This window comes from Tursiops truncatus, chromosome 20 (genome assembly GCF_011762595.2).
Source record: "Tursiops truncatus isolate mTurTru1 chromosome 20, mTurTru1.mat.Y, whole genome shotgun sequence".
Lineage (NCBI taxonomy): Eukaryota > Metazoa > Chordata > Mammalia > Artiodactyla > Delphinidae > Tursiops > Tursiops truncatus.
The window spans coordinates 25,670,733-25,694,186 of NC_047053.1; the positions used below are offsets into that span (position 1 = coordinate 25,670,733).

Below are 23,454 nucleotides of genomic sequence, written 5' to 3' on the forward strand. Positions count from 1 at the left end.
TTTTAACAAAAATTATCGGATTGTTTTTAATTTAGCTAACTAAACTTTAAAAAAATCATTTTAAGAAGAACTGGGTTTAGACTCAGGTACATTTAAAAAACAATACCATTACTTTAACACTGAACTGTGTTTTATTTTGTAGGAGTCCCATCTGGCAATTTACCTGTGGCTGGTTCTTCTGAAATGAGCCTATTTCCTGCCTCTGATAGTTATAAATATTATCTAGAGGCTCAAAAAGAATACTTTTTAGTTATTTTCATTAATTTTTGTGTTCAAAATCTCGTATCTCTGAGAGAGGTTTTCTTTTTTGAGGACAGATTCTTTTTAATGTTAATGACTAATCAAATGAAATATCTAGTTTGTGATATGTATAATATCACTCCAGAGCTTGTTAGAACTACGAGGAACTTTGAAAAGACCCGAGTAAGTCAGTCCAAAATAGACCCTTAGACCCAAGACACATAGGCAGAAACTCCGCCCTATTTTACCAGCTGCCAAGGCAGCACAGAATATTGGGACCTTAATATTAGGACCTTATACACAGCCTTCCCAAACCCACTAGTGTTCTCACCGTGGAGGCATAGCCTCCTTCCCCTTGTGCTATGCAGCACGTTAGAGGCTTACCAAAGCAGTTTTTAGTATAAACAGTGCTTTCAGTTTTGTTTTGTCTCCCCTCTTCACAGGGAGAACATCCAAATTACAGACATGAATTTGTACTCTTAAGCCCCAGTTCCCTTTGTACACGGGGATTTTGTTTCTAGTAAAACTCATCTTTCTGCCTCCCTCCTTCCTTTCTCAGGGGTCCTCTCAGGCCCTCAAGCAAAAAGATCCATGGCAGGCTCTGCCTGGGAGTCTGCCCAGTGTTCACAGGTATGCAGAGGTGGTCAGGGTCTCAAGTGGGCATCCCTGCCCACGAACACTGTGTATTCAAGAGCCAGAGGGCAAACTGTGGTCAGAATCAGGGGGAGTAGCAGCTACGTAGCCTCTGGAGCAACTTTTGTTCCTGCAGCCCCAGGCATTTCTGGTTGAATGCTGCCACTCACAGCACTTGCACAAAATCTGGAAGCCATTTAGAGTTCAAAAGCACCCACAGACTTCAGCAAAGCCGAGCTGAGGACAGCTCTGACTATACAAAGGACACTAACATACACATCTGTTTAAGAGGTTTGGAGGCTACTTGGTGGAGTTACTGGCTGAAAAGCTGCTGAAGAAAGTCCACACCTGCAACATTTTCTTCAAGTCCAAACCCAACCAAGTTTGGCTTGGAAGAGGCTGGGAGCACCTTTAATACAATTTATGGAGTGTCCCGAAAGGCGTCCGTCTGCTGAAGGTCAGGAAATGAGGGCACCATCTCCACGCTCTTCTCGGCATTTAGTCAGCAAGGATTTGGCCCTCTTGACTGCTCAGAAGGCAAATGGGACCCCCTGGATGCAATGAACCCAGAGTCTCCTTGGAGCACACAGCAGATTTCCTGTGATTCTCAGCTTTGGAGTTTCGAAACTAATAACAACAACAAAAAAAGACACAGTCAATTCTATTTCTTATTTAGTAATCCCCCTTCTATCTCATCCTTCTCTTTGATTTTTCTCCTCTGTGATCCATCTTCTTATCCCCTCTTACCATTCTTCCTTCTGCCATTCCTATCTTCATTTCCTTCCATCCCCCTTTCCTCTCCCTTCTCCCCCTTCCCTTCACCCCTTGTTCTTGCTGTTGATTCTCTTAGAGCTGAACTTCAGCAGAGGTTGGCACAAGACTATTTAGACTCTTGCCACCTTCTTTTTTTGGTTTGTTTGTTTGTTTTTGTTTCTTTGTGGTACGCGGGTCTCTCCCGTTGCGGAGCACAGGCTCCGGATGCGCAGGCTCAGCGGCCATGGCTCACGGACCCAGCCACTCCGCGGTATGTGGGATCTTCCCGGACCGGGGCACGAACCCGTGTTCCCTGCATCAGCAGGCAGACTCTCAACCACTGCGCCACCAGGGAAGCCCTCTTGCCACCTTCTTGATCATGGTCATGTGGTGCCTCATGACTGAGAGGGAAGGGTACCCCACTCTAGGGTTCATGAGCCCTGAGACATTTCCTCTAGCAATTCTACTAGCAACTGATCTCGCCACGGAGAAGTTGGGCAAACTTCCAGTGTGAGACACGGAGGCAGAAACCACTGGGGAGACCCCCTGGGGGTCACTAGGGTGGGCTTTAAGAAGAGGGAGGGCGTGGAGCCTGGGGAGAACCAGACCACCTGTGATCCAGTCATACTTTCCTTGTGAGTCCTTGGATGGGGGACGGACCGTCCCTCTCTGTGCCTCAAAGTTCTAGCTGCAAGAATGAAGATGCTGGTCTCAAAGGGCTTTTCCCACTCCTTAATTTATTGGTTCCTTTTGTTATGGTATTGCCATAAAACTCTAGGCTTATCTTTCCCATAATAAACATTATCTTCTTTGAGTAATGAACGGGTTTATAGTGCAAGTGGCCCTTGAAAAAATTTCCAAGCAGAGAGAGGGGAGCAATTCCTGTTTGCATCTGACCCTGAGACTGTGAGTCGCTGGCTCCATCCTGTCTTCCTCCAGTACCCCCCCTCCCCCCACCCCCACCCCCACCCCCGCCACAGTCTCTGGCTCCTGCCACAGTAGCCCTTTCTCACTGACGCCACCCACTGGCTCCAGGAAACGCAAGCTCCTCCTCTCTCTTCTTTCCAGGGGAAAAATCTTGTTAGAAACTCAGAAGAAGATTTGGAGGTTAAAAACGGAATGTTTACTGAAAAACAAAGCAAGAAGGCAGCATTTCCGAATAAAGGCTTCTTAATGTATTTGAGAGCCAAGTTCAAGCAAGCTAAACTCTCAATCTAGGTTGTTTTGGGGGCTGAGTTTCTATAACTAGTGGGATCTGCAGACTCTCTCAGAAGACTCACTCACTCCAATTGTTATAGAAACTAAATTCCAGTATTACCACAAGAGTTCTGATAGTCCCCTCCTCAGAGCTGGCTCAGTGACGGGAACACGACCAGTGTTTACTAAAAGTGGAGTCATGTAGTGGGAGAGGGTCAACAGGAACAGATCAAAACTAATCCTCATTCACCACCTACGCTGCTCCCCCAACCCACAGCTCTGGCTTTGTTGGATAAATTCCCTTGTAGGCTATGAATGGAGCATATCAGCCTCCCTGTCCTATGGCCAGTTAAGCCTCTGGGAACAGAAAGCCAAATTCAGGAATTCATTTGGGAAAAGAAGTACTGGTTGGTTGATCTGTTTCCTTGTCATCAGGCTTGGTTTTGGTCCCTGTTCATCACAGATTGTTCCCATTGCCCTGGCAGAGTCAGACCTACGTGAGGAGGGTCAGTGACAGCCTTGGCCTTTGCTCTACTTCTGTGGCAAGGGGCTGCCAAGAGCTGTGGGGAAAGGGGGGGCTCAGACATGGTTCCCATTAGGGGAAAGTAGAATAAAGTTTAGGGCAATGACTTGTGCTTGTAAACGCATTGTTCTTTCTAGTGAGGAAGGTTCTCTCTGAAAAAGTGAATGAAGATGGAAAAGAGATGCTGCCCCTGAGAGTCTCAACAGTGCAATGAGCCTGTCTGGTTCTTCTTTCTACAGTATTTCAGTCCCAAAGTCTTTGACTGATGATGCCCAGAGAGCACTGGCAACAGACACCTCTGGTATTCAGACCCCTGTAGCCCTTTCTAAATTATTCTCTTCATAAATTATTATACAAGGAGATTAATGGAGACAGCCTCTATCCTTGTCACTATGCCTAGAAATCTTCGGGATGGAACAGGATTGTCTTCCCACTTCACTTCTGAATGCTTTGTGATAACCATGATTCCTACCCAAACCTTTGGAGTTACATCAATAAATCCTGCTTTCCTTTCACAGGTGGAAAAACAAGGTCAAATGACTTGTGACTGGATGCTCTGGATCGGGGTTAGAAATGAGACACCACCAAAAGATGCCACTTTCTGGTACTTGCCCTACTTTGAACCTCAGGAATGTGGAAGAATGTTAGACATACATGTTCTAACATGGGCTTTCTCTTTGTAAAGTCCAGTGAATGATACAAAGTGCATAATTTCTAATATACAGTGACAGCTGAAGGAACTGTGGGTAAGATGTCAACTACTAGGGAAGAACAGTGCTGGGAACACTTGGGATGCAAAGAGGTCCCCTCAAGTCACATTTCTTTGGGCACTTTTGCTGCTATTTGAATAACTTTCTGCCGTGGCTGTCACCCAGCCCACTGAGAGTTTATCCTCCAAAGACGATGCTTCTGGGAGCATCACCTGGCCCATGAGTGACTCCTCCCCTACGTGTCCTGGGCCAGATGGTCAGGGTGCCACTTTACTACAGTGGGTGGAAATATCAGGCTCTCACTCCCCTGAATAGTAACGACGTGCCTGGACTCACAGCTCACCTCAGCTGTGGCTGCCGCGGTGATAGTCACACCATCATCTCCATCTCAATTTCCTTTCTTCACACTATCACACCCTCCAGGAACCTTCCTCTTCTCTCAAGCTAGAAATCTCTCACATGCTCTCCCCACATCCCCAGATATTGCAGACAAACAAGAGTCTTTCTAGATGCATGTCAACTTTTATAGTGCTGTGTCCATGCAAGACAGGACTCCCCCCAATGCAATCATTCTTGCCTTGGCAGTCTTTCTGGGTTATGCCCCCAAACTCTCAGATCTAGAAATTTCCTTTCAAAGCATAGACCTTCCAGGGGGAACATCTAAGAAATACACCTCCAAGATGTTCTTCCAAACATCATGCTGCCCTTTGTACTTCTCTCATCAGAGACTTCTGTGGGTAAATTTTTGCCCACAACTTCTCCAAACCTTTATATCTTTTTACCCATCGCACAAGTCACCAGCCTATTTAAATGACACAGAATTCATATTTCTATATGACATCCAATACAAATATGCCTATGTATAAAATATAATTCCATTTAAATTAAAATAGATACAGCATATATGTATGTATATACAGAAACTAAGGGACATTTACTTTTTAAATATTTTAGTTATTTAAATTATGAAAGTAAGGTTGTCATGTTACAACAACTCAAAAAATGTAAATGAGTCTAAAGTCAAATGAATATCCTCACCCTCTTCTCCAGTTCCACAGTGAAAGGTGGGCAATGGCATGGTATACACAAATATGTAAATATGTGTAATGTTTTTATTCAAAATTTGAGCATACTCTCTCTCTCTATATATATAGATAAAAAGTCTTTAACTTTTTTACTTGATATATCATGACTTATTTTTATTAATATACACATTTCCCCAATTTTTATATTGTTTTTAATTTGTTGGTTTTTAAGAGTAAATAATATATGTAAAGAATATCTAAAGAGTAAAAACAATAAACGTACATGGTCACAAATGTAAACAATAGAAAATGGGCATACAGTAGAAAGTATCTTATCTTTCCACAGACTCTAGTTTCCCTTTCTCAGAAGCCACAACTTTTAGCACTCTCTTGTGACTTGTTCCTGAAATTTGGAACAATGGATCTCTCTCAAATAAAAGTCTACCTCACCTTCCCTTTCTTTTCATACTCATAGATTAGGAAAAAATAAAGAAAACCTTTTTCTTTCGTGAAAGGGTCTTCCTGACTTCATGAAGCACTGAATAGAAATCAGATATTTCTCAGGGAAAGCCACAAACTACCTGCAGTTGATAAAAGAGTGTTATGTTAGCTCAGAACTCGAAAGAGACATTGCCACTCAAGTCCAGAGGTTGAAACTGTTGAAAGCTACAAATCATCTTGAGAGAAAAACAAGCATATATGTGTTTTCATATAATTGCAGGAGGCTCATAGATGTCCTGAAGGCCAGCCATGGGCTCTAGATTAAGAGCACCTGATCTGACCCAGTCTCTTTCCTTCTCTCTTCATTGTGCAGAGAGGAAACTGAGGCACAAGTGGATAAATACGACAGACAGCTTGAGCCAGAGCTGTAATTGGGACCAAGGTCTCCTGACACCTGGCCCACTGCTTGGTTTAGATGGCATGGCCATGAGGACACTCTGTTTAATCTTACTCCACACCAAATAAAGAAGTGAGATCATCATACAAACGAGTAGTGTGGTGAATCATCCTGCATAATATTCTAAGGGAAAATGGGCCACAGTGTTTTTGGATGATAGATTATATAATATGCCTATTGGCCCATGTATTAGTTAAGAATCTCCAGAGAACAAGAACCAGTGAGATGTATATATATAGAGAGAGACTTATTTTAAGGAATTTGCTCACACTACTATGGAGTCTGACAAGTTCAAAATCTGCTGGGTAGGCTGACAGGCTGGAGATGCAGGGAAAAGCTGATGCTGAAGTTCAAGTCTAAAGTCATCTTCTGCAGAATTCCTTCTTGCTCAGAGGAGGTCAGTACTTGCTTGTTATATTAAGGCTTTTGACTGATTAGATGAAGCCCACCCATATTATGGAGGGAGAGCAATCTGCTTTATTCAAAGTCCACCAATTTAAATGTTAACCTCATCCAAAAACACTCTCATGAAAACATCCAGAATAATGTTCAACCAAATATCTGTGGGCCCAGCCAAGTTGACACATAAAACTCACCATCACAGTCTTATCTGGCTCTTTCTATCAACTTCTTCAGACTTAAGTCATAACCCACTGGAATGTGTTTGAACCTGGAAGAGCATTTCCTGGAATGAGAAGATGAATTTTTATTATTCTTTGATGATAAAACCAGCAATGTGTAATTTCTGATACCAACAACCAACTCACTAATGAACTGTATGTATTTGTAGTAAAGTTATGCTGGAAACAGAAATTTTGTACACAAATAATATTAAATTTGAAAACTTCCTTGGATTCTAGAAAGTGTCCAGACATTCAGTGTTATGAATTTCTGCTCTTTAAGAGTCATTAATTCTTTAGATAAACATATATTGGGCACCTGCTCTCAGCCAGGAATTGTATTAGCCATTGAGAGAATATAACAGTTCTTAAGTCAAGAAACTTATGGTCTAATGGGAAGAGTAGACAAGAAAAATTCCCTCCAGTTAATGCTCTGAAGAAGATTTGCACAGTGTGCTAAAGGAAGCACATTCTCAAGAATAAATCCTCTATCACAATTCATTCCCTCTTCATGTTTACCACACACGCTTGCTTCCAAGATACAGAGGCAAGCATTCCTTTGGCCAACTTGCTTAACGTTCATCTCACTCCATCACAAGTTCTCTAACTCCAGAATCCAGTTTCCCTATAGTGGTTTTATCAGAACAAAATTATTTCGATATTTTTCAGGTGCAATGTAGATTGGGGAATGAGGAGTTTGTACCCAAAGCATAACTTATCATTTCTTCTGAAGAGAGAAGCCACATGCACTGACTTGGGTCCCGAGAAGCACAGCCTCTGGCATCTGCATAAATAGAAGCCCCTCTCAGAGAGGCATCTGGGTATTTGGTGGATTTCTGAAATAAGGGTCCCATTAAGAAGGTCACTGTGTTGTACTGTTATGTTAGCAATTATCACAGAGGAAGTTAGTCTGGGATTAGGACCAGATTTTCCAAAGCTGGACTTGTAAACACCATGGAAGTGAACTTTCCTGTTGGTGATCGAAAGATTGACATTTAACAGCAGCTTTTTGTGCAGCAATGACACGTCTGATTATTCTGAAGGTTGACCAAGCTCGCGGGTTGATTAGATTATGGGTTAGTGGGTGTTTCAATTTCTGGTTCACTGAGAGCTAGCTTTAAACTATGGGTCCATGACTTTAACGTCTGATGCTTTTGTGCTGTGCTAGCCCAGATGGTCTCTGTAGGTGAGGGGAAGGTGTCAGCTATTTAAAATTAGAGAAAGACAGTATACACAGGCTGGTCATGAAAAGCTCAGTTTTGTCACCCTAAATTGACTCATACTCCTCCTGAAATCCACTGTATTTTTGTTCCAGAAGAAATTATGCTCCAGTTCAGAATTTTAAAATTGAGCAATGCGTGTATTCACTGAACATTAAGAGTAAAAGAGTGAAAATTATTTTTTTCCCCAAACTCAGAACAGAATGAATCAAACCTTATCCTGTTGAAGAAAATAGTCTCTTCATTTCAAATAGGACTAATATCTGGAACAGATTAAAATGGTAAGGAGCTTAATGTTGTTTACTTTTGAGCCAACAAAATAAAACATTGTTGGAAAACAACCCATATTACCCAAAAGAGAGAGAAATGGGAAAGAGGTCCAATTAGGTCAATCCCAAAGAGTATTTTGACTTTATCATACTAACTTGTCCTGGATCACAAGATGAGGGCTAAAAATATTAATAAAAATATTACCATGGTAGTACTACTGAGGTAAGCTTTTGATATTATTCAGTGCATTTTAAAAGAGACACTCAGATGTCATTTTGTTTCAAGCTGGCTGCTTATCTACAAACCAGATTTAAGGCACATTCTGGAAGAGTTTGGCATTGTGCAAATATTGGCTACAATTAATCAATTCTTTCAAAATATTGTGGAATAAACTTATAGACAAACAGTGAACCATAAGGTTTAAGATGAAGCAGTGACTGATTTGAAGTCAGTCATGATCCTAGTGTAAAAATATTATTCCTAAGAGCATTTACAAATTACTGATAATTTTAAAACCCAATGGACATTCCCTTTTGCTGGGTGATGTAAGCAATAGCATGGACTGCTGTTTGCAATCACGTTGAAACAAGGCTCAGTGATGATTATATTGGGAATTTATCCTTGGGAGCCTCTTATTGCTACAAGAAAGAGCACAAGGGATGGGACAAGACTGAGAAATATTTTAATTAGTAATGAGTATCACTAGAGTCTATGAAATGATTGGTTCTCTCCAACAACGTGACACTAAAAGACATCTCAGTGACCCTGGCTATTGTGATTTAGCAGCTTAAATATTTTGGGAAGTATGGGCCGAAAAATGACTAAAATAGGGTTTCTAGAAAAATATTAAATGGCTAGTAGATACAAATGAGAATGCTGTATACTTTCTATAAATCCTAATTTATTGAAAGAATATAGAAATTTAGAATTTCTCTACAGACATCCCTGCTTGTATCTTCTTTTTATCTCACTGACTCCTTTCTCTCAACCTATGACTATTTTAACGATGGTGTTTTTTAAAAGCCCCCTTTAACATAGTTTGTGTTTCTAGCTATTAGTTGTACATTTCTATTAAACATATAAAAATTAGCATACTTTTATTGTGTCTTTCCTTAACTGTATCATTTTGAATCTAATAAAATTTATTTTCATAATAATTGTTCTTGCTTGAGTCACCAATGACTTGCTAATTTCCAAATGGCCAAATCAAAGGGTTATGTCCCCATTCTGTTTGATCTCTAAGGCACTGCACTACTACAATCTCCTCTTTTAAAATCCTCTCCTTCTTTGTAACTCAGAGAACCTTCCCTTCTGACTCTCCTATCTCTGCCTTCCTATCTTCTTTATGTGGGCTTCACTTCCTCGTCCTCAGATGTTCATATTCCAGTAGGTTCCTTCCTAGTCTTCTTAGTCATTGTGAACAATCTCACTTCTCCCGTGGCTTCAGCAAATACTTATTATATTTCCAGTCCATGATTCCCAAATTTCAACAACTATTCATAAGTTCAACGATCATTCATTAAGCAACTTTTATGTGCTAGGCAGTGGGGATACAATGAAGACAAGGTATCTGACTTCAAGGTTATAAAAACTTAGAGTAGAAAAAACACAGATGATTTCTTTATAGAGGGATAAATGGAATTATGCTACAAGGACTATTTGAACACAGGAAATCAGCTCCCTCTAGTTCCCATCTCGCTTTTGAACTTAACAGGTATATTCTCAGCGTCTTTTACTGGATAGTTCTCAGTTGCCACAAACTCGACATGCCGAAAGGAGAACAATCTATTTCTCCATCCCACTTACCTAACACCCTAAACCTGCATTTTGCACTGATATTTCCTATCTTAATTAATAATAAAACAATATAAGCAATTGTCTAAGCTTGAAGTCCCATAACCTTTTTTTTTTTGTATCTATTTTTTATCCTTTACATCACCCCCTAAGTATCTCTCAAATCTTTTTTCTCCTTCCTGCATTTGCTTGTGGGTGATGTCTTATATGTGAGAAAGAACCAGAAGTGAGCTGGCCTCTATTCATACTGCCCCCCTCTGCTCTTGCTCTGTGACCTCAGCCATGCAGATTCTTCCCACATTTGGTACTTCCTGTGCTGCCTCTTGACTTCAAGGCCTTTGCACATACTGTTCCCTCTGCCTGAAACACTCCTCTCATCCATTGCTGTTAACTTATTCACATTTTAGGTCAGAAGTTCTCAAATCTGTGTGTTCATGTGAAGGGGATTTTACCCCCAGGACAAGCTAGTAGGTAATGGCCAGGGAGGCTGCTAAACTTCCTACAGAAACACCCACAACATAGAATTGTCTGGCTCCAAATGTCAATATTGCTGAGATGGAAAAATTCTGCTCTAGGTCTCAGCTCAAGGAAGATTTCTCCGACAAAATCAGGGCCCCTATCCTTCTCTCTCAAAGCACATCATTGTTTCCCTCAAAGTGCTCACCTCTCTGTAGTAATCTATCACTTGAGAATAGGGGCCATATCTATTTTGTTTGCCATTTTATCCACAGTGCTGGCTCAGAGTTAAGTCCAGTGAATATTATTTGAAGGAAGGAAGAAGGAAAGGAGGAGAAAGGCAAAAGGAACAGGATAAGAAGAGACATCTGTGTTTTATGAGGTCTAAATCTGTTATTAATTTGCTGTTATAATTAGTCATACTTTTTTGTTCTCATCTATAAAACAGAATGATAATCCAGTCTTTGCTTCCATGGCTTGAGTTGGCTGAGGAATAAATGTGCTTCTGTCTGTGATCTAGCATAGGAATCATGGGGAATGATGGTGAGAGGGACCACAGCATCTGATGCAGCAATGTGTACAAAGGCAGACAAGGAGAGAAAGTGGTAGAAGAAAGTGAAAGGATAGTATGGCTTCAGTCATAACAGAGAAGAAGCATCAGTACCCCAGGAGTTAGATGGTCATAGACCTGCATGACCTGCATAGCCCAGCAGGGTTGGCCACGGGTATGGCGAGTGCCATCTATGAAGAGAGGTTGAGAGTAGAAAACAGATACAGCGATCCAAGGAGGAAGAAGAAGCTCCACGGGAAGATAAGGAAAACATGCCTAGATGACTTCCTATAAGCTTTTCAATTTCAAGAGGCTTGCCTAGTAGATAAAGAGACTTCTTTCTGCAGGGAGGGAACACTAAAGGGACTCCTTTAAAAAATGATGAACTTCTAACAAGGTGGAGAACATGTGACTGACTAGAGTTCCTGTCTGGGGTAGGTGGGCTGACCTGGTGAGTTTTCTCCCTGTGAGAGATGCAGTAGAGTGAGGTCAGGAGAGGGAGCTTAGAATGCTCCTTCCAATGGGCAGCATGTTGGGGGAAGCCATGTGTGCAGAGTGTGGGTGACAGGAGGCAGCAGGGCAGGAAAGCACTTAGCCAAGGAGCTGGCAAAGCAGGTCTGATCATTCTCCCGTGATATCCCTGTATTTTGGGTAAAGTTGTTAAATATTACAACACTCTTATGATTGGATTTCTTGTGGAAAAGAAAGAAAGGACAGAATTCCAGATCTAAATATGGCATGGTGCAGCCCTGATGAAGCTGCAATAACTCAGGTGAAGAGGCAGAGAGAAGCTGAGGAAATGACAAATGAAACTGTGGGGAGAGCTCTGTGGGTCCTTAGGCCTTGCCCTCAGCTCTGAGTCCTCAGTTTCTGAGGACCTGGGTGCATAGGCTTCCACTGGGATGAGGGCAGATATTGAGTGAGAAATTACATAGTGAGGACACCATGTTCAATTACATTGTGGTGCAACCCATAGATATAATATGGAACCCTTAATGAACTCCAGATTGAAAAGAAAACTGGATTTGCTTTGGTGAAAATGGCCTACAAGTGCTGGAAGTAATTTATGTGACCCCACTAACAAGCTAAGACGAAAGAATCTCTTCTTTTTCTCAAACAATAAAACATCACAAAAAGGGAGAATTTGACTTAGCTGAAGAGATTGCCAGATATTTATAGATTAATTTAAAGCAGTTTAAGACATAGGACCAGGCAGAATACCATAGTGGTTAAGATCTGTTTGTATATTGGTGGGAATGTAAATTGATACAGCCACTGTGGAGAACAGTTTGGAGGTTCCTGGAAAACTAAAAAGAGAGCTACTATATGATCCTGCAATCCCACTCCTGGGCATATATCTGAAGAAAAACATGGTCCGAAAGGATACATGCACCCCAATGTTCATAGCAGCACTACTTACAATAGCCAAGACATGGAAGCAACCTAAATGTCTATCAAGAGAGGAATGGATAAAGAAGATGTGGTACAGATATACGATGGAATATTACTCAGCCATTAAAAAGAATTAAATAAGTGCCATCTGCAGCAACATGGATGGACCTGGAGATTGTCATAGTGAGCGAGGTAAGTCAGACAGAGAGAAATATTGTATGGTATCGCTTACATGCAGAATCTTAAAAATGTGATACAAATGAACTTATTTACAAAACAGAAACAACTTAGAGAATGAACTTACTGTTACTGGGGGGAAGGGTGGGAGGGAGGGATAGTTAGGGAATTTGGGATTGACATATACACACTGCTATATTTAAAATGGATAACCAACAAGGACCTACTGTACTCAGTATTATGTAACAACCTAAATGGGAAAAGAATTTGAAAAAGAATAGATAGCATGTATATTTATAACTCAATCACTTTGCTGTATACCTGAAACTAGCACTACATTGTTAAGCAACTATACTCCAATATAAAATAAAAAGTTAAAAAATGATCTGTTTGTATAAATTGCATGAGTGTGTGCGTGTGTGTGTGTGTGAGTGTTCGTGTGTGTGTGTATGTGTATGTACAGATGCGTAAAGACAGAGAGGTTGCTGTTCCCCCAAATGGTAACATTGGTCATTTTTGTGTTATGGTATTTATATTTTGGTGATATTTATATTCCTTTCTGGTTTATACTGCTTTCATTTTTTTTTTTTTTTTTTTTTTTTTTTTGCGGTACGCGGGCCTCTCACTGCTATGGTCTCTCCCGCTGCGGAGCACAGGCTCCGGACCCGCAGGCTCAGCGGTCATGGCTCACGGGCCCAGCCGCTCCGCGGCATGTGGGATCCTCCCAGACCGGGGCATGAACCCACGTCCCCTGCATCGGCAGGCGGACTCTCAACCACTGCGCCACCAGGGAAGCCCTATACTGCTTTCATTTTTTATGATAACATGCTTTCCTTTTACAATACAAAGCAATGAAATTACTCTTTAAATTTGGAAAAGGAAACAGTTTTTCTCTCTCTTTCTGTTTAAATATATATGCTAGGTATATATTATCTATCTATTGAAATCAATATCTACTTAGGTATAACAAACAGTAAACAACTTTGTAAAGAAAAGAAAGTACTCAAAAAGTCATATTTTTCTGTTGCCAAGGAAGATAAAGTTTACAGTAGTCCTGTGTAATATTCAATATTTTTAAATATAAAACACTGAATATTATATTCAGTATTTGAAATATAAGGCAAAATATGAAGCATGTTAGGAGAAGAAGGCAAACAAAGAGCCCAAGGATTTGAGAGGAATGACATATCCATTCCAGGGGCAACACCTAGAGCGGCTCTCTCCAGAAGCCTTGCAGCTGCATCTCACCCTCCCTCAGGAATTCTACAAAGGGACACCAAGCCTTTTTCCAAAACCCCCAATGTGAAGGAGATTAGTGTATATTCAGAAACGACGATTCCAGGAACCATAAGATGCTATGTGTACACTATTCATTTAATATTTACAAGAAATCAATGAGATTTTCGTCTTCACTTTACAAATGAAAAAAACTGAAGCTTAAATGTTACTTAACTTGGCCAGATTCATGCCCCAGTAGGTAGCAAAGCCAGAGGTGGAACTCAGGACCTCCTGACTTCATTGCTCTGGCTCTCTCACACATACCTCAAAAGGCTCATCCTTAAGGGGCCTCAGCATATAATAAAAAGGAACTTGGTTTATAACAAACATAAATGATATATGTGCAGATCAATCACGTCTCCATGGGAAGCAGAGGGCACATTCAGTTAGGTACTTGAAAGTTGAACAGAAGGAACCATTTACAAAGTCATAAGCAGCAGTACCAAGCCAGTCATAGGAATGAATGGCAGAGTACTCAGGGCTAGTAGCAGAGGGGTGCTGCTTACCCCTGGTTCCAAAGGGGCAGAGTAATGGAAGGATCACCAAGACCTAAGGCAGAGAGCTGTGTGGAGGGGGTCACCTGACAGCTGAAGGATGCTGTCAACCAACAGTGACCCTGCAAGTGGGGAGCCATGGGAATGAATATACTGACCCCACATTCCACCCAACCTCTGGTCTCCTTGCTGTGCTCTTGACTGGCCAGACTCAATTGGAAGTCTGGAGGCAAGGTAGATCTTGGGGGAGGCTGGCAAGTAAAATAATGAGGAACATAGGAAATCATTAAATGTGTCATCATGGTACCCTGGCTCAGACTATTAGGCATGACATTGCTGCTGTTCCTACACACAACAATGAGCCTTCAAACTAGCCTAATAGTTGAGTCTTTTGAATTCCGGGACTGTGTCTCATACAACTTTCTATTCCCAGTGTCCAGCATGAGGTCTGGCATGTTAGTAGGCTCTCAATGCATGCTTATTGAATTGACTCGAATTAATAAAGGACTCATGCTGCCTGATATCTACGAACCTAAAATGTTTTAGAAGTATAATTGTCATGGGGGGGGAAGTGCTCCCAAATTTCTCACATTTTCAGGCTGACAGTAGGATTAGAAATTGGATAAGAGCTTGAAAAAATGTAACTGGATAACTAAGAGAACTTGTGAGTAGCTCTCAAGAATGATCTGTTATTTGGAGACATGGAGTTTTGATTGATTCCTCATGAGGTTCCCTGGGAAGAGGCAAAGGAGGCTGACTCAGCATTATTGCATCTTTAGTCACAATCACAGAAAACATGCAGAACAGCAAAGATGATGCTGTCAACACTTCCTCATGGAGCAATGTGGAAGTTTCCAACACAGTGTGTGTTGCTGTAAACAGACCCTCCAAGTGACATGTAATGGACAACATGTGATGGAGACCTCAGATCCCTCTCTCCGCTGCTCACGCATTTGTCTTCATGGCAGACACTCCTGACGTTTCTCACTCTTAATCACAAGAAGCTATTCAACAAAGTTAAGAATCAGAGCAATCTAGAGCCAAAGGACCCCTAAGTATGTTTTGTTGTATTCTTTCATTCTGCAGGAGAGGAAACTGAGGCCCAAGCTAAAACATTAGTGGAATGCCTTACTTGCATTCAACTTGACAAAGCCAACTTGTTCAAACCCATACCAAGCAAATAGGTGTTGTGGAAACCTGGGCTTTGCCCTCAAAATTTCTTTGGCTGATGGAGAGTGTTGTTCTCAACCAGGGCCTTATCTGTCTGAGCATAAGTTTCTTTATTTAATGAAAACGAGTATCACAATAACTTCCTCCCAAGTTATAATGATAAAAGCGAGTGCATGCAAGCAAGTTTTATAAACTACAAAATGTAATAAAATTATTGTTATTCACTAATAAATGAACATATTGACCAACAGCCAACTCTACCATCCTCTGCTTAAGCTTTGGAGATCAGCCCCCTTTGAAGATTTTGCTCTTGAGAGTTCTCTTTCTTCTGCTTTATTATCTTTTCCCTAAATAAATCTTTTATTTTAGAGTGGTTTTAGATTTCCAGAAAAATTGGGAAGATAGTACAGAATTCTCATGTACCCAGCTCCCTGCCTTATTGATGTTTCTCTCTTACAGACTCTTCCATCAGTGTACATTTTGTAGTGCCTCCCAGCCTCCCAACTTAAAACAGGAGGACAACAACTTCTCCCCTCACACCCCCTTCAATTATTGTTCCATTTCACTCTTCCACTTCACAGAAAAACCATTCAAGTATTTATCTTTACTTATGGTCTCTACTTCACCCCTATTATCTCCATAACCCACTTTTGTCCCCATGACTCCATTGACTTGAGTTTGTTAAAGTCACAAAATCATCTGTTGCCTATTCCAGTGGTCACTTCTGTCTTTATTTTAATCTACCTCTCATCAGTATTCAATTCAGCTGATTTCTCCCTCCTTCTTGGAAACCTCTTTCCTTGGCGCTTGTGATACCAACCCTCTTATTTCACTGGTTAACCCTCTTCAATCTCGTTTTCCAGCTACTCCTTCTTTGTTTACTTTCTGAATGTTGGCAAGACGTTGGACATAATCAAAAGCCTTTTGTTTTCCTCTAATCTATATATTTGATGCCTAGGAAATCTCATTCATGCTCATGGCTTATCCACCTTATATCCAAGGATTTGCATCTCTATTTTGAGGATTAAAATTGCATCTTCACTTGCTGAGTATGCATCTCCTCTTAGGTGTCTAATAGTGATCTCAAATTTCATACAGTCAAAACAGAACTACTGGTCACTCTCCACCTCAATCTGTATGTTTCCTAGTCTCTTGTCTCAGTAAATGGCAAGATCCAGTTGTCTAAGCTAAAAGTGAGGCATTGTCCTTGATTTTTTGTTTCTCTCAACCCTTCACATCCAATCTACCGGCACGTCCCTTCAACTCTACTTAAACATATATACTCAATCCAACCACATTTTTCCATCTCCACACCTATCACTCCAGTTTAAGTCCCCATCTCGAGCCCCATCTACTGCAATGGCTTCCAGAGTGGTTCCCTTGCATCCACTTTTGCCCCTTCCTCTCCCGATTACTATTTCATATCTTGGTTTTAATTTCTCCACTGCACATATAACTGTTTTCAGTTTCCTTATTCATTTATTTGTCTGCTTTTCTCCCTCTAATGCCAGCCTCTTGAGAGCAGGCACCCTGTCTATCTTGTTCACCAATTCCAGGGCCTTGACACACTGTTGTCACATAGTAAGGTACTCAGTAGTACACGTTCCATGAATAAAGGAATGAGTGTACTCAGCAATAAGGCTGTGGTGGTGAACAAATATAAAGGCCTGTGATTACTTTTATTATCTTCACAACAGCCTACTTTTGACATGGACCGTAAGTATCCAAAACCACCCATTTAGAGCCATGCAGGTATTCCCATCCTACCTGGCCACACAACCTGAGAAGAAGAATGAGGGGATTGTTGAGAGTTTTGTGGTGGATTAGTGGAGGATGGGTGACTTCTAGACACTTGCAGAAGCCCTGGATAATACTAACAGTTGTGAGATGTTAGTACTATTCATCTCCTGGGCAGTGTAGAGACATAACACTGCTAATTGGACATCTGCTCTGTGCTGGAAACCCCGCTCAGGGCTTCACTCATATTAACTCATTGAATCATCCCAATCATTTCACAAGGAATTTATTTATCAACCCCACTTTTCAGATGAAATAACTGAGGCACAGAGGGATCAAGTAAGTTCAAAAAAGTCACAAAAATAATAAATGACAAATCAGAGAGTCCAAAGCCTGCTTTCTCCCCATTGCCTACCACAATTTTGACAACTAAGATTTATTCCCAGGTTATAATAGCAGGAAACTGAACTAATAATTGGATCCCAGTTAAGGCTAGAATTCCCAAGTAACTCCTGTCTGGGGTTGAATTCAAAGTATCCCAGGTATTGGCAAGAGGAAGAATCTTTTGTGAGAAACTGGAATGATCATTAAAATTGTTTAAATATTAAGAATTGAAATGAGCACTCTTCCCCCTCTGTTTCATTCTCCAACTCCCAGTAAATATTTACTTAGTGCCTACTATGTTCCAGGCACCTGCCAGATGCTAGGGATATAGTAGTGACAAGACTGACATAATGTCCTCTGGAGGTTTCCTTTGGAAGAAATGAGACTACATTTAATTCTTCATCACTTATACCATCCACTTCCAGGTCCTTAATAGAAGTAGGGTTCTTCCATGGTCTGGAATCAGCCAGGCATTGATGGACAAAAGGGTCCTCAGAGGCTCTCCAGGGAGATGGAGCATCAGTGATGGAACTAGATGGCACCATTCCTAGCAGGTCATCTTTGGTTCAGCTTGGGAGTGTGGCTTCCTGTAGTTAGTTAAGCTTTACAAATTTTTGCTTATTGTGGAGAAAACCTTCCTGGCACATTGTAAACTTATTGCCTGAATCTGGGACATGTTTAGGAAGTGCTATTGACAGGCTTTGGGGGATTTATTGGAGATGAAAGGGATGAAGAAATGGGAAGAGTCAAGGTTGACTTCCTGGTTTGGGATCTGAGCAACTGGGTGATTGGTATTGTCATTTACTAAGAGGAAATGAACTAGAAGAGGAGCAGGGTGTTTTGTTTTGGAGAAATATCATGAAGTCAGTCTGGGATATGTTGACAGAGAGGTGCTCTATGAGACTTTCAAGAGGGATGTCCAATAGGCAGCTGAATACACAAGGTGGGACCTCAAAAAAGAGCTGGAGAAAAAACTGGAGAATTATCAACAAATAATAATAAAACCCTGAGAGTGAAAAATATGTGTTATGGGTGGTGAACCATGGAATTCAATAATCCAGATAGAGGGAGTAGTTTTATATTACTTAGACAAGGTATTTTTAATTCTGTAGATTTGTTTCAGCATCCAAATTTCTTCCTTTGGAAAAAAAAAACAATAAAAAAGTAAAACAAACAAAACAAAACAAAAAAATCTGACACCACCTTTTCTTCTAGTATTGTCTTTAAGCTTATCTTGCCTAGTCCTTTCAGCTTCAAGTCAGATAATCATTCCCCCCAAGGGAAGGAAGCAGGCATGGAAATATTGAATTAAATTCTAACAAAAAGAGCCAATATATTTTCCCTCCACTTATGTACAATTCTGTTTCATCTCAGTTGTGACTGATACTTCTGATAAAAGAACATGCACCTCTGGCTGATTTAAGTAGTATTGGACAACACTTAACTCTGCCATGATCAAAGCTTTTGTATTCTTTTAACTTTATGTTGTTTATAAAAAGGCTTCTTCATTTTTGCTTTTCTTCTGTGAGAAAGTGGTGGGGTACACATGTATTTTGAGGCAAAAGTCGAGCATTCCATCCCAGTTCTATGTCTTTCAGCTGGTCACATTTTAGTCCCTTCCCTCCGACGCGATGCAATCACTGCCATCAGGAGCTGCAAGGCACAAAGGTGCCTGGTATGAGGTGGGGACTAGTTGCAGACACTGTTAGTTACCTGCCCAATGTCTCTGCTCTCCTCTTTCTTTACAACAGAACCCCAATTTTCAGGGAGCAGTGTGCCCAACTATTAGATTGAACCATGTGAAATTGACTCCTTGTCAGTTAAAAATGCAGAAATATTGGTAACTTCATGTGGTTTATTCTAAAGCAAACTTACTTCTAAGGGTGGCACAGAGTCCTTCTGGTCAAAGATGATGGAGGAGTTACGTTGGAAGAGGTTTACACCCTTTCTTAAATAAAAAGGTGAAGTCCATTTGATCCTTCCAGGAATATAGACACGCTGCCTGAAGGAGCAACTGACATGTTGCAATTGTGGGGATGACAGCCATGCACTAGAGATGGTGGAGCAGGAATTCAGAGGAGCCTTGGGCAGAGTAATTTCCTCGACAAATAAACCTCTTACTGGTTCACTGGTTTAAGTCACAGGTTAGTTGGGTTTCTGTTGCCTGATGCTGATTGAAATCCTTTTTGATACTGTGCTCACCAACTGTTGTTTCCTCTTCACCTACCTCCTGATAATTTTTTTAAATTCCAAGATTCCTTGGGCCCTGAGAGAGAGCTTATTCTGCACTCAGAAGTACTTCCAAGCTACTAGATGGAAAGACTTCAGTGTGCAGTGGTTGTTTGATGAAATGACCTCACCCTCAGCCCAACACTATCATTTCTTGAGCACACACAACATACCAGACATCATGCTAAGCCCCTGCATACGTGGTCTCATGGAATTCTCAAAACAAGCCTATAGGAAAGTAGAATCAATCAGTATCCACCTTTTATAGAGAAGAAAAGCAAGGAAGAGATGTTAATCAGTTTGTTCAAACCATACAGCTTCTAATAGGCTGAAACTAGACCTGAATTCACGTCTCTTCCTATCTGCTGTGCCATGCTGCCCTTGTTCACTCCTTGTGCTGTGGCCAAGCCTGCTGAAGGTTTCCCTTCATACAGAGTCATTCATTTCATTTCTCTCTCCTGCATTTCTCTAACAACACTGTTCAATAGAACTTTCTATAATGATGGGAATGCTCTATATCTTCCCCTTCAGTACTGCAGCTGTTGGCCATATGTGGTCATTGAAGACTTGAAATGTTGCTGATGCAACTAAGAAATGGAATTTTTTTGACAAAACTTATGAGATTATTTAGGAATAAATTTTATTTTTCCAGTTTTATTGAGATATAGACATATTAATTACATTAAGGTATACAACATAATGTTTTGATATATGTACATCTTGCAAAATTATCACCACAGTAAGTCTAAGTGTCATTCATCACCTCACATAGTTACAATTTATTTCCTTGTGATGAAAAATTTTAAGATCTACCAACTTTCAAAGATGCAATACAGTATTGTTAACTACAGTCACCATGCTATATATTATATCCCCAGAACTTATTTATCTTACAGTTGGAAGCTTTTACCTCTTGACCACCTTTACCCATTTGCCTCCCACACCCAGCCTCTATAACCACAAATCTGTCCTGTTTCTATGGGTTTGATTTTTTAGGTTCCACATATAAGTGAGATCACATAGTATTTGTCTTTCTCTGTCTGACTTATTTTACTTAGCACAATGACCTCAGGGTCCATCCATGTTGTCCCAAATGGCTGGATTTCCTCTTTTTTATGGTTGAATCATATTCCATTGTGTGTGTATATATATATATATATATATTCCATTGTGTGTGTGTATATATATACGTAATATATATATATTATATATATAATATATATTTTATATATATAACGTTTTCTTTATCCATTCAGCTGTCAATGGACACAGGTTGTTTCCATACCTTGGCTATTGTAAATTATGCTACAATGAACATGAAGGTACAGATATCTCTTTGTGATAGTAATTTTATTTCCTTTACCCAAAAGTAGAATTGCTGGATCATATGGTAGTTCTATTTTTAATTTTTTGAGGAACATCCATACTGTTTTCCATAGTGGTTACACCAATTTGCAATTCCACCAGTACTACACAAAAGGATTCCCTTTCTCTGCATCTTTGCCAACACCTATTATGTCTTGTCTTTTTGAATTTTTAATTTTAAGTAATTTTTTTTTAAGTAGAGGGAAAGATTTTTTATTTATTTTTGGCTGTGTTGGGTCTTCGTTTCGTGTGAGGGCTTTCTCTAGTTGAGGCGAGTGGGGGCCACTCTTCATTGCGGTGTGCAGGCCTTTCACTGTCACGGCCTCGCTTGTTGTGGGGCACAGGCTCCAGAGGCACAGGCCCAGTAGTTGTGGCGCATGGGCCTAGCTGCACCGCAGCATGTGGGATCTTCCCAGACCAGGGCTCGAACCCGTGTCCCCTGCATTGGCAGGCAGATTCTCAACCACTGCGCCACCAGGGAAGCCCTCATTTTAAGTAATTTTAATTGAATAGCTACATGTGGCAAGTGGCTGCTATGTTGGACAGTGCCACTTTCAAAGACCACAACCAGATTGAGTCCCTTAGGTGCCTGCTCCTGGTGAATATGCCCTGACATTCATGATATTTTCTGGGGTTCATAGTTGTCCTCCACAGACCTTACTTGTGGAACTGACTAGAAGGAATCAAGCCTTTCAATAACACACACCTTTCTTCAAACTTAGTGCTATGAAAATGACAGCATCTGGTTTCAGTGTGTCACGGGTGACTTTTTCACAGCAGAGGTAAAATATCAAAGTTGCGGAGAAATGATGGTAAAAATTGTGACATTTTTGTGAGTGACAGAGGGTTATGAGACCATCATTTTTTAAGGTGAGTGATTTATCTGGGGAGCTTGAATATTTAAAAGGTACAACAATATGAAATGAAAACCAAAAGAATGTTATAAAACCCCATAACACTTTTATATTTCAAAGTTAAAATATCACCTATAATTTGCACCTGGGTAGTAGCTTCACCTTTATTTCATAATTGGGTTCTGGGTTGCATCATGAAGCAATTGAATCTAGTCAGTGGAATTTCTTAAGAAAATTATCTACTTATTGTCAAGTAGTGGGACAGCTACAGCTATTTACAAACTTCCTTTGAGTGATCAACTTGGAAGGAGTCACAGAACAGAAATGGTGATTGCTATTTTATCTCCCTAATTTGGGACAGGAACTTACAACTGCTACATGCGGGGAATTAGAAAGAGTGCAATGTAAGAAAGGAAAACCTGGTTTTCTACTAATTTGCTGTGACTTTGGACAAGTAATTTAACCTGCTCAACCTCAGTATCACCATACTTAAAAATTGGGAGAATGAAGACAGTCTTTTCAACTTCAAACTATGAATTTTATGGTGAATGGTGCATGCCGAGACAGCAGCAACATGGTGTATTGGGTGAGCAGTGAAATACTGAGAGAATCCAGAAATTGTTGCAGTGGCCCAAGTAGAGAAACTAAGGTGAAAAGAAAGAGGAAGGTCATGAGGGCTCATATGTCCTAAGTCAGTGGTTAAGATTTGGGAAGAGATAAGCCTCTAGAGCAACAGCACAACTACAGAAGTTCAGACACACAGAGCTCTGGTTTCTGCTTGCCTGACCTTGACAAGGGGTATAGTGTCAAATGTGAATAGGATGTTAAAAAAGGGGAAAGAATGATCACACTGGAAAAAAAATGTGGAGGAAGAGACGGAAAGGTACAGGAAAGGAGGAACAAAGAAGAGGACAGGTCACAGAAGGAAAATCTAAGAAAAGAGAATGCTACTTACTATGATCTTCCGTAAGTATCTTCTATCACAGTTCTGCGCATACACTAGTTCAGGACAGTCTTCACCTGTCTGGATTATTGCAATACATTTCTAACTGGTACCCCTCCTATAAATCTCACACCCTCCAATCCATTCTGCATATGCAGCCAAAGTGATTTTCCTAAATCACAAATCTGATGAGCATGTCATCCCCTTGCTTAAAATCCTTCATCAGCCTTTCTGTCGCTCCTCTGAATGAAGTCTAGATTCTTAGTATGGCTTTCCAAGATCATCATGTTCTGTTTCATATCCCTTTAGCAGTGGTTGGCAAACTTTTTCTGTAAAGGGCCTGATAGTAAATATTTTTGCCCTTCAGACCAAATCGCCTCTGTTGTAGCTACTGAACTTTGCCACCATAGTAAGAAAAGAGCCACAGACAATTTGTAAATCAAATCAGCATGGCTGTGTTCCAATACAACTTTACTTATAAAAATGGTTGGCCCTTCTGCAGGCCTTAGTTTACTGACCCTTGCCCTACGATCTCAAGATCA

The 23,454-nt window shown here is 40.7% G+C and overlaps 1 long non-coding RNA gene across 1 annotated transcript; it reads right to left on the minus strand.

Moving 5' to 3' along the window:
- Nucleotides 1-23,140, minus strand: LOC141277356 (uncharacterized). Its single transcript, XR_012328619.1, has 3 exons — nt 22,925-23,140; nt 6,576-6,664; nt 1-1,500 (listed from the first exon to the last, which is right to left on the minus strand). It is a non-coding gene; the product is annotated as an uncharacterized lncRNA (long non-coding RNA).
- Nucleotides 23,141-23,454: the final 314 nt, after the last annotated feature.